We start from the raw sequence: 17,170 nt of genomic DNA, 5'->3' as shown, positions 1-17,170 counted from the left end.
GATCAATTATTTTTCCCTAAAATGGTTTATATTTTGTTGTTAATTGGAGTTTGGGCTGTTTTTCATAGAATGGTATTCTGTGAATGTTTCAAAACATCTTTGATAATTGCTACCTAAGCTAAGCTATATGGAGATATCCCTTGTTAATCTATTGTGTGCCAAATGGCCCTCTTTTATGAATGTTAGTGAGCCAGTCTTATGTGCACAAAGAAACAATGCATGATTAAGATAGAGTATAGGGGTTTTAATTTTATTTTATTTGAAAGCTCTAATCTTATATAAGAACCTAAGGCTGAAATGTGCCTAAGTGCAGGTTTTAGAGGCCAGGATTTCACTTCCTCTCCTTTGCAGTTTTGGTATTGAGAGATGGGTCTCCCAAATCTGTTTTGACAGCCTGGGAAAGGAACTAGCAACTTAATATACTTAATGATGAACTAGGATGTCTTATGTGTTGGATCTACACCTGAATCTGTGTTATGACTGGCCTCTTCTACTGCTAGATGTTGCTTCTGAGCCTCCCTCCCAGCTACGTCACTGCTGCACAAGTCATTGAGTCATTTTGCGCTCTGTCCTCCTCCGCCTTGTACATGCTTGCACAATTGAGAAGGCATGAGAGGCAAGAACCTGCAACAAAAGATTTGCTCATCAACCACATCCTAAAAATAGTGTGGTAACTTTAGGTGTTTCTGGGTCTTTGTGTTGCCTTCTCTGAAGACCAGCAAAGCTAGAAAATACATTTTTAAAGAGCAGTGAATCAAACTGGAGAAAGAAATTGCTTATCTGAAAACCTGAAAGCTGGTATAACTTTTATTTATAAACCCAAAATAACGTAGGTTGTAACAAATGCAACTTTGTGAGTATCGTGCACCTGCTGTCTCATTCTGAGAGAATTCACAGCCACAACAATTCTTCTGTAATTCTTTTGTTTTGATATCCTTCTGCAGCGAAGATGTTAACTGAGGCTGCTGTGGGTCATTTTGTACAATAGAAACTGGAATGAGACAAGGTCTCTTTCTTTACATAATACACAGCTGTTGGATGAGAATAATCTAGTTATGTTTTAAGCTGTACTTGAAATTTGTATGTGACAGATTCCTTCATTGTTTCCCTCCACAATCCCTTTCTCTTTTCCCCTCCTGTTGGGAGTGTGTCACTCCTTTCATGTGGGGAGGGGGGTAGGGAGGTGGGGAACAACCCACCTAAACAGCATCAATGATCTGAGGTATTTATGAATTTTCTGTGTGTTTGTGCAATGGAACTTACTGCTCTTTTTTTTTTTTTTCTCTCTGCTCTTTCAAACCTGTATTACAGTGGCCTGGCTGTCACTGCCAGCTCTGTGCATAGCAGCTTGCTTCTGTGATGCATTCCAACAGGTGTGTTGTTTTTGTTTTCCTGGCATTTATTTTGCAAGTTAGTATGAACATAATGCTTTACATCTGTATTTCAGTCTAGTTCAAACACGTTTAGCTCAAGTAGTGGTTGAGTTGTGGTTTTGATGGAATGACTGTTTGGCAAGCTTCATCTGTAAACACTTCGGTGCTTTCAGCACATAATGTTTTGGGGCAGCCATAATGCAGTTGCATAATTTTAAATTATGTGCTTCACAAATAAGAGATGTTTATAAGAATTGAATGCAACCCTTGAGCAGTTGAAAACTTGGTGTGTAAGAAAATCTAACTTCTTGTCATTATCCCAGGCTTTACTTTAAAAACTTTTTTTTTTCATTACATGAATAGTTTAATGTAATATGAATCTTCTGGTGATAAAGGAATTTGTGGGATTTGTTTCGGGTTTTATAGGGACTCCGTAAAGAAGCATGTTGTTCAACTTTGGTTGCTAGTCTGTAGTTTCAGGTGACTCATTTGTGACCTTATGACATTCCCTCCCTTGCCCCAAATGGTGGCTAGAAAACTTTGATTCAATAAGAGAAAGTTCTGGTAGCGTTCAGGAAATGCTGAATAACATATGTACTGAAAAATAAGAGAACACCACTTCTCTTGATAATCTGAGAGTGACTTAGATGATTATTAATCAAAACTGTTTTATATGTATCAGTTTTGAGGACTGATAAAGGTAAGCTTCAAATACTGCTAAAACTATACCTAACAGCTCCCCCCTTATTTATTTATTTATTTTTAATATGAGGGAACAAATGTAAGAAACAGTATATTCCGAGCAGTTATTTTTACAGTGTTCTAGCTTTAGGACCGCCAGTGCTGGAGATGACAGATTTGGGGCATCGTATTAAAAAGTGCCTGATCTTCAGTGGTTTTACTTCTTGAATCAAACTGTAATTCTGACCTTGATGTTGTCCTGTGGTCACAATTACATATTGAGGAGAAAAGAATTGCTCTTAATCAGAGTTTAACAAGATCTTTATCTTACTGAGATTTCACCAATCCTTGTATACCATGTATAGCTATTTCCTGGTTTTGTTTGTGATTTTAGCTGTGTCTTCTTTTAATCCCTCCAAGGCCGTAATAGTCCAGAATTTTTGTTTGTAAGGAAGCTGTGTTGTATTTCTCATTGTTTGACAATTTTTCTCCAGGCCCTCTATCTTTTTGGACAACGTGAGTGACAAACAGTAGTCAAGAACAACTTTAGCAGATTGTATGTGGTGATTATTTCTGTTTTGTTTTTCTTTCTAAAATATACCCATTCTTTTCACTTGCCTTTTGATGGTGTAAAGCTGATATTTTCAGTGAATTATCCATAGTGACTTCAAGTCTTTCTGAAGGGTTAATGACAAATGTGAAGCCTGTTAATATGTAGATTCACTTGAGGTTATTTTTCCCTTCTGATTGCATTTATTGATAGTGGATGTCATCTAACATTTTATTTCACAATCAGGCCGTCACTGTGCAAGCCGTCTATAGCTATCCACAGTGACTTTCAGACAATATTATTCTGACTAGTTCTGAATCTGAACCTCTACCTTTTTAGCTTTGCAAGGTTTACAAACACTTCTGTATCTCTCAGCTTACTCCATGTTCATGACTCCAGGTCAAACTGTCATGCTTTTCCCTTTTTTTCCTCCCTTGGTCGCCATTTAAAAAAGCTTATTGCATCTGCTTATCTTCCACTTCATATTTGTTGATCGGTTATAATTTCTAGGTAATTTGTTTCATGCTCATACTGAGAATTTGTCTTCTATAAGACCCTTCAGTGAGGGCGCTTGCTGTTCTCCTAAACTTCCATGTATATTCTTGAACTTTTTGGATGTATTACATTGAATAGTTTTTATACACTTGTTTCCTTCAGCAAATCCTAAATGGTTGGACTTCTCTTTGTGGAAATCGGGGTGCTTTATTATATTCCTTATTGTAAAGAAATTATGATGTTTTTCTTTGAAGAGGCAAGTGGAGTAGGATGGATAATAAAGAGTATCTCTAGCAGAGCCAAAAGGCACACCTTGTAGTTGTGGCAATGTCATGAGATAACTCTGAATGCGTTTTAACCTGTTGCATTATGCTGCCTTAAACCCAAGCTGCTGCACAGCAGAACTGGAAATATTTGAAAGACACAAGTTCCCTGCCAATTGCAAGGTAACCACACCCTGACTTGTTTGCTACACCTATGAAGGTGCATTTTTAATATTGTAAACAGATCCTCATAGTTGTTGTGTAATAAGAAGGTGATTTAATGAAGTTTTTGAAAAGGAACAAGTACTGTAAATCTCAGCTTTACTTAACAGGTTCTTTTGCTTGAACACTTTAAACTGTTGAATTAAATGTGAGACTGGAATTAAGTTTAGCTGTGTACGTAGTACTGTGGTACAGCTGAGGCAGCTCTTGGTGCCTGTTCCCTGCTCCGACGGTGGGGAGGTGGCCCAGGGTGCCGCCTTCCCTGAACCTTCCTCCTCACCCCCTCCCTGCCTGGGTAAATCAGTATGCTGCGTGTATGCATGTGTATTCTACACCTCTCTGTATCCCGGTAGCTGGCTGATGGTCAGAGCTGTACACTGTAGAGAGGTGGCTAGCATGTGTGTTTTGAGAGCTGCTGTAGTAATGTGAAATAATCATTTGCACTAGATTTTGAGGGTATCTGAGTGGCATCATGTTACACTTCAGATAGGAAGGGGAAGATGCTCAGAATAGTTCTGGTCCATTTGCCTTTAGAAGTATTTCTCTGAGACTTCTAGATAATGTACAAAAAAATGAAATATCTGTTGGCTGGGCTCTGGGGTTGCAAAATGCCAAATAGGATACTTGTGAAGTAGTACATGAATGAAGTTGTTTCTGATAGTGTCTCAAGTGATATATGTTAATTGTAGAATGATATTCTGAAAAAATCACATAATAATCCTAATGTAATTAGTGTTTCATGGATGATAATCTTTGTGCAAATTCATTTTGCCTTTGGAAATTAATTGCAAGTACAGAAGGATGCTCTGTGATACTTCTGAGATAAGTCTGTTCTTTTGTATTGCAGAAGAAAAATTACATGACTACAAGTCAAACACATCCTCCAAAGTTTCATGTTGGTATTAACAAAGAGAAAATCCTCTTTTCTGACCTGTTCTTGGACATGATATCATGGAATTACAGGAACACTTACTGCTTTTAGTTGTACCCAAAGAATGATGATTTTTTTGTTTTGTTTTGTTGGTCAATGGCTACATTGTTTTCTACCAAAGCATCTAGTTTTTTGTTTCTTGGTGCTTTTATAGTTAGAAAATAGCACCTGATGGAGAAAATACATAAGTGTTGTTCTCTCAAGATGTGCTCCCAATCATAATTATTGCTCAGTAATAAAGATATCTTTGTAATATAATGCTGCTTCTTTTGTTCTGTATGTTCCCATGGTATTTTTTACCAATCCTGTTACCTTGAAATAAATTCCTGTATTCCAAATCACGTTTGCAGATAGTCAGCAAGCATACAATTCTATTTTTGAGATTTTTTTTTTGCTGCTTTAAGAGATCAGTCAAACTTTTTTTTGATGGCAGCTCAAGTGCTAAAACACAAAATGATGGTTGTCCATGAAAACATGCCAGCTCGTAGAACTGGTGTGGAGTGACCCAATATAGTTCAGTCTGAAGCCTGAAGAGGATAGGAAACTGTTGTAACTAGACATGCTGTTCTTCTGCACATTTGAATGCCTTAACTTTACCTGCTTTATGTTTTGATTACTGCTTGTCCTTTACTACTTTTGATATTCCATACCCAAGTAGGTCTTAGGACTCTACTGTAATTCAACAGTAGTTCTGAGAATCTGACTCAGTTTTCATAGATGAGGTGGTCTGCAGGTAAATGCCAAATTTAACTATGATATTAAATATTTCAGTATTATGAAAGTGGGGAAGACACCCCCCCCCCCAACCCTTCTACAGGTAAATTTCCATAATTAAATATTAGCTCTCTTATATTTATCTTTTATTTTAAAATGGATGCTTATAAGGTTCTTAAGATGCTTATTGCCAGATGTGCCACTGACTTGCTCAACTGTCAGTTGTTAGTCATGACAACTTGAGAATATGGAGGTGACATGTAAACCACAGGCTGACCATAAACTGCAAGCTGACCATAAGGAACTGAAAATAATCTATGAATTAACTACTGTAAGGAGCTGAAAATAACCTGAACTAATTACATGAGCCGGGAAGTTTTGGGAGGCAAAATGGTCCCTCCAAATTACCTGGCTGTAATTATTTCTTCACACAGAGTGACTTTGAGTAATCTGAGAGAATACAAAAGTTAGGAAGTTACGTGCTATTCCTGTTTTTTGAGGAAAGCCCTACTATCGTTGATGAGTATTTAATGTATTTTCATATGCAAAAAAATCCCCCACCTTCTTGCATGTTATAAAGAGCAGTACTACTTTCAGCTATTTATTTCTTTTTAAATGTTGTGGGAGGAAGTAGAGAGTGTGATATGAGTAACCTACATTAAAAATAATTAAAACCATAGCTGTGTAGTGGTTCTTCACTGATAAAAGAACAACTTAAATGTATTTCTCTTTGTAATTAGCTTAAGGTAAGTAATTACATTTCTGTTGCACTTCTACAATAATCTGAGTTTTAAAAACAGAAGCAATGTTATCTTAGTATGTCATGTTACTGTGTAATGGGCTATATAATAATAAAACAAAATTCTAATTTTGAAACTATATTCAAGAAGAGTTTTTGTAGCATTTGGCGTTTTATGTGCCAATAAAGAAATTCTAGCAAGCTTTCTGTAGATGAGGAAGACATTAGTTAATGGATTTGGCAATAGAAATATTTTGAAATGAATTCTGGTAGTCTGAGGCATCCATGACACATTCAGGAAAACAAATAAATATAATGTATGTACATTTTAAATGTGAATGCGATTAAACCTCACTGGATATGTGATCATGGCAGTTGATGCTATGTGGGTTTTAGCATTGGAGTTGAGTCTCTGTGGACTGCCTGGTGCAGAACAGTGTTTTATTTAATGAATGGTTCTATTTCTGAACTTCTTTTGGCAAGTTGCAGTTGGCTAGTGAGGTTGAAAGATTTAATATAAGGATTTTTGTCTTCTAAAACTGCATATTAAATTTTAGGGATAGCTTGTAAGACTCTGAAATTGGGAATTTGTTAAAACAGAAAATAGTGTTTCTTCCGAAGACATTTTTGAAGTAGTGCACTTATAAACAATTACAAACATGTAAAAAATATAAAACTAGAAGGCTGCTAAGCATATATGACTCTTCATCTCCACTGATAATTAGGAACAGGTCTGTTTGATGTTTCAAGATCTCATCTGTATACTGTCTTAAAGCTCCTGAGTTCCTAAGAAAAGCAGCATTGTATTCTCAGGTTTCTGGAAGGTTTTCATTATCACATGAATTTAAAAGGAAAACTTTGTTGCCATAACCCAGTAATGTACAGTGCAATACTGCCAAAGATTATTTCTGTTGTTACTTTTGTTATAGTCCATAAAAATTTATGTTGAGATTAGTACTGGTCATAAGAATTCCAATTTTAGACTTGTTTAATTTTTCAGACTTTGCATTTCTAGGGTAGGTGAGTTTTTTATTTGAAACTTTGAAATGATTTTAACTAACAGCCTCACAAAAAGTTTTTCTTCTTCTTTCTGAGGCAGAATTTTCTTTCTTTTAGCCTTGTGTATGCAAATAGTTGAATGATTTGTTGTGGAGATTTTTATTTACAATTGTACATTTGGTCTGGCTAATGTCTTAACTTGTATTTGGCAAAATAAAAGTTATTTTGTTGTTGCCTTTTGTTAAAAATGTCTTCTCACTACTTTTTTTACAAAATATAACCTGTAAGCAGAAAGCTGATATCACAAAAAAGAATGTTAGGACCTTTTAAGTCCATTTGTTGCCATGGTGTAACTGAATGCAAATATACAGATACTTACACAAGGAAGTTTTGAGTTGATGAGAGTTCTATGTGGATAATGAGCAGAAGACTGTTTTAATGTGCCACATGTTTGTGGTCACCACAGTCTTATGCTTTGAGCTTTTATTTATTGCCCTAGTTTATAACTGCCTGCCTTCTCTTTCTGGGGAACATGGTCCTATATTTTGCAAGGTGTATACATATATATTTCTTTTTTTACTTCACAGTGTTGAGTAAATTGGGTATATTATCTTTTACAGCCAAATAGTTTGCAGATTCAGTTAGCTTATAGGTGTGTAAAAACCAGGTATGAATTTAAAGCAGCAAAGGTTAATTAACAAAGAGAATGTGGTGGGTTTTTCTACCAGTTTCCAGAAAAATGATAGGAACAAGAACTAATGCAAAGCAATGGGAGACCTTGGTTCATGTGCTAAACTGCTATTCCACCAAGACCAGCTTCTACATTAATATAACTGTATATTATTTTAAGCATACATAACTATATATTTTATATATATGTATATTTCAGAGTGCTTACGGACTTCATACTCTAGAAAAAAGTTGCTGTATATTGTATCTATAAAAGTTATTTACTCTCATGTCTGGTTAATGAGTCTAATTCATGAGACAAGTCTGTTGGTTCCTGAAAATAGTATCTGCTCATAGAAATCTGAGTAGCAAAGTCCATCTAATATATTGCTTGAGCTATGAATTAAACTTGCAGCTGCGTGGAAGTACTGTATTTCAGGGAATCAGCTTTTGAGGAACTGGGGCATAGAAGATGGTGTGTCTCTTACTGTGTTTCGTTTAATGTTACTATATCCTGCTACTAATGGTCCTATCAAAAGTATGTTACTCAGCAAAAGATGAGCTGAGCAGAAAAACTTTTATCACCTACTATGCATTTATAAGGGGAAAAAAAATTAATGCACAGACCTCTGGTGCTGTTATTTTCATCCTTTTTATGAACCTTTCTTTCTGCTCAAGATACAATTCCTCATCTGTTTCCAATGTCAAAGCATAGACATAGACTTTTGGAAGCAATAATTACTTAAAGGCATGTGAGAGAGAAATATCTTGCATTGGAATCTTCAGTCTATTTTTGCCCATGCTCTCCATGAGTGGTTTTTGTATTTTCTCCATTCTTTAGTGTTTTTTCCCAGTAAAAAAAATGAAGTGTGGGGTGACAGAAACTCTGTGAACTTTCTCCTTTGAGTTACAAGGCCTTTGAAGACTTTGTTACTCATCAAGACAAATGAATTTTTAGAGTATGGATTCTGATGCTTGCATACATATTATATACTAGGCTTCGCTTTGGAGTAATATTTTACTGGTATCAGTCACCACACAGCACAGAGCTGCTTTGTGAGGACTACTGACTTCTTTGTAGCCTGCCAAAAAGTTTATGTGGGTTGGCAGCATGAATGCCATCCTTTGGATGAAATTTTTTGATGCCAGGATTAAGCTACTAAAAGTGGAAGAAAAATACAACAATACTGAGTCTGTTATTAAAAAATATATATATATAATTAAATAATTTAGTCTTTCAATATAGAAATGCTGAAAAATAAAAACCAACAGTTGCTTGATGTTTCTTCACATTTAGACACGTTAACCTTTTCCAAAACATTTTGGAATTTGTGAGCGATTTCTTTCAGAAATAAAACAAGATTAAGTATTTTAGTAGTGTGCTGAGTAAGCAGGAAATTTTGAAAGTGAATGTTATCTACTTCTATTAAGTTCTTTGGCTACTGTCTTTAAGTAGAATTTGAGTTATTGGAATGTTTGCAGTTGAGCATTTGATTTGCTACCTCAAGGGGCAATAATCACTAAAGTCATTGTGTTCCTTGACCTGAAGTTTTGTGATAGTTGTATAAGGCACTTAGAGGTTGTGAGCACAAAAGACAGGGTGTGAAGGGCAAATCAGTAAGTTATTTGATGAATGCAGTGGGATTTGAAGTATGTAAGAATATAATGTTTTCGTTAAATATCCCATTTCCTTCTACATAGCTTTTTAATACAGATTCTGATTTCCCTAGTGGAAATGCATTGTTCTGAAACCACAAGCAAAGAAGTAATTTAGCTAAAATTTGTCAGAGTCCTAAAATTAGGTTTAAAACTGGCATTGAAAATGAGGTTTGATCTTTGTGGTAGGTTACAGAACTACCTGGTTTCAGACCTTCTCTAAATGTGCACTGTGTTCAGAAGGTAACTCCCTCCCACAGTCTGTACAGTTGGAGAACGTCAAGTGTAGTTTTTGGTTTCAGCCAAAGGTGAAGCAGGATCCCATATGTAAGGTGAGGCTTTGTGATGGAGGCAACCTAAAATCGCACTGCTGTTACATAATTTCTTTCTGCTGAAGCATTTTACTTACCTTTCTTGCAGTAGTACTAATAGACTGCCATATAGGAAGTGAATCACATCAGCTCATGGATCTGCACAGACTTTCTTTTTTTTGACTTTTGGGATTTTTATTTTCCTTTTTTTTTTTTTTTATTCTCACCCAGAGCAGCAATGCTATCCAACTTGCTGATTGCTACACACTAGTGTGAACACAAGGGAGGATTGAGATTGTGTGCTTGAGACACTGCATCTTCTGCCAGCCAATGCAGTGTTGGATGGTCCTAATGCAGTTGTGAAACTTCAGTATTTTACTGCTTATGGTGTCATAGAAATCTGTTTTTGCATATCTTCTTAATATAATATAATACAATCTGGGTATATAAAAACTAAGCCTAATTAGTTTAACAGTGTTCTGAAATCCTTTTGGAAAAGCTTCCAAATTCTGAATAGCTTTTTTCCTTCCTTCCTCTTTCTCCTTTATAAAAACAATCTGAACTATTTTCTACAGTTTTGTTGGATGAACTTCCTTTCTGTATCTGATTGTTATTTCCAGAAAGCAGAGAATTGTGATAGGTTGGTGTATTTTTTTGACTTTAAGAAATTTGTAAGACAAGGAAACACTGTATTGGCTGATAGGGTCTGTGCAATTCAAGTAAAAAAGTTAAAAGTTTTGGTTTTCATTTTAAACTAGTGATGAGGATAGCCTATCAGCATGAAAGAACTATTATTTTGTGCTGATTACAGTGTAGTTTTGCAAGAATGTATTCAAGTAAAAATTGTGTAAAAGAATTGTATCAAAATCATAATTGCTTTTGAAAGGCATATAACATCTGTGTATTTAATTCATTATTTTCTTTATATTCCTGTTTGGTATTTTGTTTTGCTTGCTATATCTCCATAAAAGATTACTGTATTGCGCCTTCACTAAACACTAAAGGTTGCTTTTTATAAAATGCATTGTGTAACTTGTTTGTTCCTTGGCTTCCTTATGGAAAGGATGTCCTGTATTTGTTTTCATTTGTGGATTGCCATGCTTTCTTGTCAATTTTGTGAATACCATTGCATTTTAATAGTCTCATGCTTTTTATCTCATGATAAAAAGTTTTGATGGTAATGAGTTATTGGGCAGTTCCCTACTACAGGTGGTTTGAAATGAGAGTTAGACTAAAACTAGAAGTAAATGTGAAGTTAGAAGATATTTCTCAAATGAGTAGTGTGTTAGACTGGGAGGGTGTTAGAATGGGCCTGCATGGGCTGAGGAAAGAAAGGTGTAAAGCAGACAAACCGTGTAAGTATTGTTAAGGAAGGGAGTGTCTTGTGTAGGGAACCTGTGTGACTGGGACAAGGAGGTGTAACAGTGTTGTGGTAATACTGGATGTGCACCTTCCTCTCCTGTTTGTACTCTTTTAAAAAACCAAAAAAAAAGTGATTGGGCTCTTTAGGAGGGCTTCTTTTAGGCACCAAGTATATGCTCATTTGGAAAGTAAGAATGGCAAAAGGTCTCTGGGTTTGTGAAGTCTTCTCTGTCCCTTGCTTCCAAGTGCGTGATTATCAGGGTATTTTGCAGTCTTGTATCTGGTAGAGATAAGAGTAAAGTCTGAGTTCTGGGAAACAGTTGAAGTCACTTAAGTGAAACTTAACTTGAGATTCTGCTTTAGAAAAAATGGCCATATGCTGAAAAATGTCAACACATGTTCATAGAAATGAGTAATTATGAAGTGGAACTTGACTTAGTCTCCCTTAATGTTCCTATTCATTTAAAAAACATAAAATTGCTTTTTCTAAAGTAAATTGCAAAAGTTTGTTTGTCCAGCCCTTTACATAACCAAATCTTGTGGTTGATACATAATAGCACATTATCGGGCTGTGAAATAGAAAAGATAGGGAAGATTTCAAAATTAATATGCTAAAAGCAATTTTACAGAGTGTAGGCATGAGTGCTACTGTGAAGATAGTGCAGATGCTCATAATTGGATTATTGAACATGATGTGATGTTACCCTATTTAAAAAAATGACAATGAAATGTGCTCAGTCACTGGTGTTGAATGCACTGTTGCATTAGGTACTCATAGTTTTGTCTCTGTTTATGAGAATCCAGACCTTTAGTTTGTTATGGAGCTAAAAAGACTAAAGTGACTTTCTGGATTGTGTGGGACAGAGGTCTGTGTCCAGGGTTATCTGGCCTCTTTTGGTGTGGAAGGGCTTGAGGTTTGTTTTTTTTTTTTTTTTTTGCTTCCTCCCCCACCACCCCAAGCATTCATAACAGACAGTTTGCTGGCAGAGCTACTGCCTGTTTTGGAACTGGAGGCAAGAGGTTTGCCTTTGCATAGTAGCTCTCATAATTGAATGTTTGTATTTTCTTCAGGTATTCTGAGACTCTACCTGTAAATAGAGAAGGAGCAGTGGGGAGTGAAATAAGGATTGGATGTTTAGACTTGTTCCTAATTGCTTGTGTTCATAAACATTTCTTGTTTCCTTGGATTTCTCATGTCTTATCATGCTTTAACTACGTTTCAATTTATTATAAAAAGCATTTCTAAACTCTAACTTGGCATGTTGTGTCTTTAGCTGCAGTGCTAGCTATTTAATAATAGCTTGGACTATAGTGTAATGAAAGCTGTAAATTTTATTGTGTGTTTTTTGAAGTTTTATTAATTTGTTCATCTTCTTTGTCAGGTGACCATAAAGAAAAGGGTGTTGTCTTTTAATTTTAAGTTTAATATCTTGTAAATTACTTTTAGGCATGTGGTTCTTTTTAAAGTATAAAATATTACAGAACAGTGAAAAGGAGAGTTTGTCTATGTGAAGCTTTATTAGGGACTGCTTTCTGCCTGTCTTGAGAAAATTTTATGAAGGTGAGAGGGATGATGTGAAGTGGTTTAAAGTGTTGGATACTTACTAGCATTACCCTACAATTCTTCATCTTATACCTTTGTGCAGGTGGGAAAAATGTCTACACCTGTTGGTGCATGCCGTCGCTGTATGACTTCTCAAATCCTCCGAGAAAAGCAGCATGCTGAGACAGACCGAAGGTGTCTTTGAAAAAGGCCCTGTGCTTATCCCACCACCAAATAGTTCCCCCTCCCCATCTTCCCGGTTTCAGCCGCCGGGATTGTGTGAGTGCTGTCTATTGAAGATAGGCTGGCTTAGCTCTTTGCCTAACCTACCTGGCTGATTTTGCCCTTAGTTGAGTTAGATCTCACTCACATCATCCTTGGCTGTAAGCAAGCGGTTTGGGATATTACTATATCTTCAGCTAAACTGACCGTGTACAAAAGTTTGCCTGGGACTGAGATTTGCACAGTGAGGTTTGATTAGGTTTTTCTTCTTCTTTTCTGCCTTGAGCAGGTTCCTTCTTCAAATGCCACCACATGACAACCAAGGCGCTTTTATTGTATGCAGAGGTGACAGTAGCATGTCTAAGGAAGAAGCAAAGTGCCTTGTTTTCAAAATACAACCTTTGTCTTCTATCTCTTTCACATACAGCAGATGGATTTTATGTTCCCAATTATTCATTTTATGTAGTATTAATTGATTTATATTAGAATGGTTCATAGAATGGTCTGGGTTGGAAGGGACCTTTAAAGGTCCCAAATATTCATCAGAATATTGCTGAAATGGAGCCTGGGTTTATGTTTGTTGTACAGGCATGTTTTCATTGTGTTATGCTTTCAAGGAAAGGAAGGGGCTAAAATCTTAACTTTCTTTTAAAATGAAGCTCATGTACTTTGTGGCAAGTTCAGTTCTGACAAATATTAACATGTGTTGCTGGGATCAAGAGCTTGTTTTAGCCGGACTGGTTTTTAACAGCACTGTTCAAATGTAATTAGAATGGTTTGTGTAATATGCTTTGGTCCTAATACAAATAAAACCTTGCAGCTTATTTGAAGAACAGCTTCTCTGCAGATAGGTTGATCTGGTAAATAGTTTGAAAGTGTATGTTTAAATGTATATAGTACATGTTTTTAGAGCTCTGAGGGAGACCAGAAAGAGCACCCAGGTGAGTGCCAGGCAGCACCGCAGTGAGAAACAGATACACAGGTTCTGGTTGAGACACGATGTTGTCTTGGATCAGGTCCCTGTCCGTGAGTCTTCTTTGTTTGGGAAGATGGAAAACTACTATTTCTTTTATAAGGCCTAACTAGATGTTTGCAAAAAGCTTTGAGAAGCTTTTGATTAACGACTGTATGCAATATGTGATTATATCACACAGAATAATAGAGGGTAGGAGGAGAAAAATTGGCAATGTAATTCTCTCAGCATTGTGAAAACTTAAGGCTTTGTTCTTTTGCAAATGCTGTCTTTACATTTAGACATCATTTCTTCTGCTCCTTTCCCCTAATCTTTAGCTCCTCCAAAACAATAACAAGAAAGAAGCATATCTACCTTTAAAAAAAAGAGGAAGAAAAAGTGTGGGGCTGTCTGAATGCAGTTTTAGGTAGTTTTGTTTTTTTTAAGATATATTTAAACTGCTTGCCATGTTCTACTTACATTTGCAATTTATATATAACAACTCAAAAAAGTTACTGTTTTTTATTTTTTTCTTTCTTTTTTAAAGGCATCAGTAACTGGTGAAATTTGTTTGCAGGCTTTTCAATACCAGATGCTTAACTTCATACAACTGTAGAACAACACTCTGCCCCTCTAAGTGTAAAATTGAGTGGATATTGGTTTTGAACCGCAGACAGTGATTTCCCCCACGCCCCGTTTTTTTTCTGATCTTAATTTGCAATTGTAACCTGTTGGATGGAGATTTTTAGTCACTTTTGCCTTTAACATGCACCCAGCTTTTTTGCAGCAGAAAAGGAGTTCCTGAGCAGCAGGCTCGGCTGAGGATGTGTCTCTGGCAGCTGTGGATGACACAACCTGGGCTGGGATTTGGTAGGAAACTTCTTGGGGGTGTAGTGGAAAGACTGGCTTGGGGGGGGCCAAGGGCAATGCACTGCGGAAGCTTGCTGGCAGAAAAGCAGCAGACAGATGGAGATGGTGCATCCATCACGTGCCACAGGGCACTGAAGTGGGTTTATTAAATGTGCCATCTGAAATCAGAGCACTAGATGGAATTCTTCTTGAAGAGCTTTTGTTTCTAACTTTTTGGTATTTAAAAAAAAAAAAAGGGAACCCAGTAGGTGCAAATAATAGACTGGAGGCAGAAGCCTGTGGGAGAAGCTAGAAACTTACCTACCAAGGTGCTGACCGTGGAGTGCTTCCCTTGGCAAGAGTTCTGCCGGAGAGCTAACATCTGGTGTGCCAGCAGAGTGTAGGTGTCTAGCAAGCATTTAACACGCATGCTAGAATTTTTTGTCAGTAGTAATGCTGGAATATAATGAAAAACAGTAATACTGGAGAACCATCACTTTTATGGGAATTTATCTGTGGGAGGATTGTGACAAACAGGAGGCTTCCATCTACAGTTTTGTCATCAGTGTAGTTTGAGAGAAGTAACAGATTGCTTTTGCAGAAATACTAATTTATTCCCCAAAGGTCTTGTTTTCAGTATTTTTAAATTGAAAGCTGGTGCCACCAAAAGATGAATCCTTGCTTTCTCCAAGAAATTTGCCTTTGTGTTTTTGAGAAACACAACAATATTATTTTTTGTACTGTATTTAAACAATGCCTATGTAGTGGGTGAAGAAATCAAGCAGCTCAGGTATGTGAACATCTTGGGAAAAAAAAAAAAGAAAAACAAACCCAAACCATTCACCTTCTTCCATAGCACATTAAAATTTTGTTCAAAGTGAAATGCATTTTGGTTTAGTTGATAAACATTCAGCTCCATTACAGTGGCAGTTTCATAGACTGCTTCTCAGGAGGTTTGGGTAAGGGTAGAAATGCTGCAATCTAAAAATGTATAGCAGTTGAAGTGGAGGCCAGTAGGCAGTTGTAGATTGTATTTTGGCCGTGTGATGTAGTTCACAAATACCTGAATTACAGGATTAGATTTATGTACATGCATGAAAATGTTTCATTAGCGCTTTAGCTTTGTCTGCGTTCTTTCTTCAGAGTGTTAATAGCACTTAAAACTGTTAAATTAATTTGGCATGTTAGAGACACCATTTAGCTGGAAGAGACTCCATTATATTTTATGTATCTGGCAATATTTCTGCAGGCCTTTATGGTATGAAAAAGATGCAAGACACCTTTCCTCTTGTTTGGAATATGTAAGTTCTAATACTTAGAATGTGGAATAAACATTTCTCTTAACAAGGAAAATGAGTGGTGAAACAAGACTTTTCCAGTAAATGCAAAAAATTAAATGGAAAGTGCAACAAAAAGGTGAAGTGTGAGGAAAGTGGAGGTAAGCTAGGCAGTAAAGGTATGGCTTGAACAGTTGTAAAGAAATCTTTATCTTCAGAATCTCTTTCAGGTTGTGACAACAGGGAAACAGCAGCAACAGGGTTTTTTCTCTTGAACTTCAAATTTTCCGTAAAACCGGTCCATTATGTTGGTAACAGAGTGCCAAGACCTGCTGTTTCTGCTATGCTATCATTCTTACTGCCTGCATGGTTATCAGGCTGAGAAGGTTGTAGGTTTCTCGCAGGTGGAGGTGAAAAAGGATTCCAGGATAGATTCAAATTTTAATCCATTCAAAATGTATTCTTTGTTGCAGTAGGACATGGACTGCTTTTTCTTAATGATCAGTACACTCGGCTGTGGTGGACTCCATCTACTCCTGGTGGAATTGAAAAGCAGAGTACAATCATTGTGCAAATATATAGGTTTTCTATAGTAAGGAAATCCTGGCTAGTTGTAGGACAATGTTTACAGTAATTACAGAAAACAAAAGGCATATTCATTCTCAATGAAAGATTCGGCTGATATGTTGGAATTGTTGTATACAAGGACCAACAGCAATTACTAACTCATATTTCAAGTCCTTGTACAATTGTCAGTGGTGCCAAAGTGCAGAGGCTGGTGGCCAAGAGGCAATTAGAAGTTTACCACTTACCATTTCATTGGGTTAGCTTTCTACCTTCTTCCCGACTCTTGCAATTTTTTAAACTGTAACTAATAAATTACATGAAATTAAAATACAATTTCCATTGTATTTCTTGGCTTCCTTGCTCCATGCCTTTTTCCTTTTCTGGGAAAAAATTAAAATTTTCATAAAAGCTTTAGTTAGTTAACGAACAGAGACATAGTACTGTAATGTAAGTGTTGAGTTTCAGCAATTAACGTAGTCAATATTGCTTAAGTTTAGCTGATGTTAGCTAACAAAATGATTGTGTGCCACACTAAAAACAAATGAGTTGCAATTTTCATATGGGATAAGTCCAGGTTAAGCAGGAATAAGACAATGGACAGAAAATACAATATCTCATGAAAATTATTCACAGTCTTAACAACTTTAAGGTGAAATTTGCTTTGGAATATTTGCACTTTTTTCTCTTCATGGAGTTCAACATATGCAATTTATTTGATAAAATAGTAGTTGAAAATTAGCTGTGTTCATCAGCTACTTGGTAAAAGACGACAGACTTCTGTTTGGGCAGTAGTGA

The 17,170-nt window shown here is 36.3% G+C and overlaps 1 protein-coding gene across 11 annotated transcripts in view; it reads left to right on the top strand.

The window, feature by feature from the left end:
- SIPA1L1 (signal induced proliferation associated 1 like 1) overlaps window positions 1–17,170 on the top strand; it is a 223,366-nt gene that overhangs the window by 23,492 nt on the left and 182,704 nt on the right. For 3 of the 11 annotated variants that reach the window (XM_042790732.1, XM_042790730.1, XM_042790729.1), the window contains exon 4: window positions 1,312–1,373. The exons of the other annotated variants lie outside the window; for them this stretch is intronic. The gene's annotated coding sequence lies outside the window, so the exon portion shown is untranslated. The remainder of the gene's footprint in view (window positions 1–1,311; window positions 1,374–17,170) is intronic. 11 annotated transcript variants of the gene reach the window in all.

This window comes from Tyto alba, unplaced genomic scaffold, assembly GCF_018691265.1.
Source record: "Tyto alba isolate M040663 unplaced genomic scaffold, T.alba_DEE_v4.0 Super-Scaffold_18, whole genome shotgun sequence".
In the NCBI taxonomy this organism is placed as follows: domain Eukaryota; kingdom Metazoa; phylum Chordata; class Aves; order Strigiformes; family Tytonidae; genus Tyto; species Tyto alba.
This window is presented reverse-complemented; position numbering and strand designations above follow the sequence as displayed.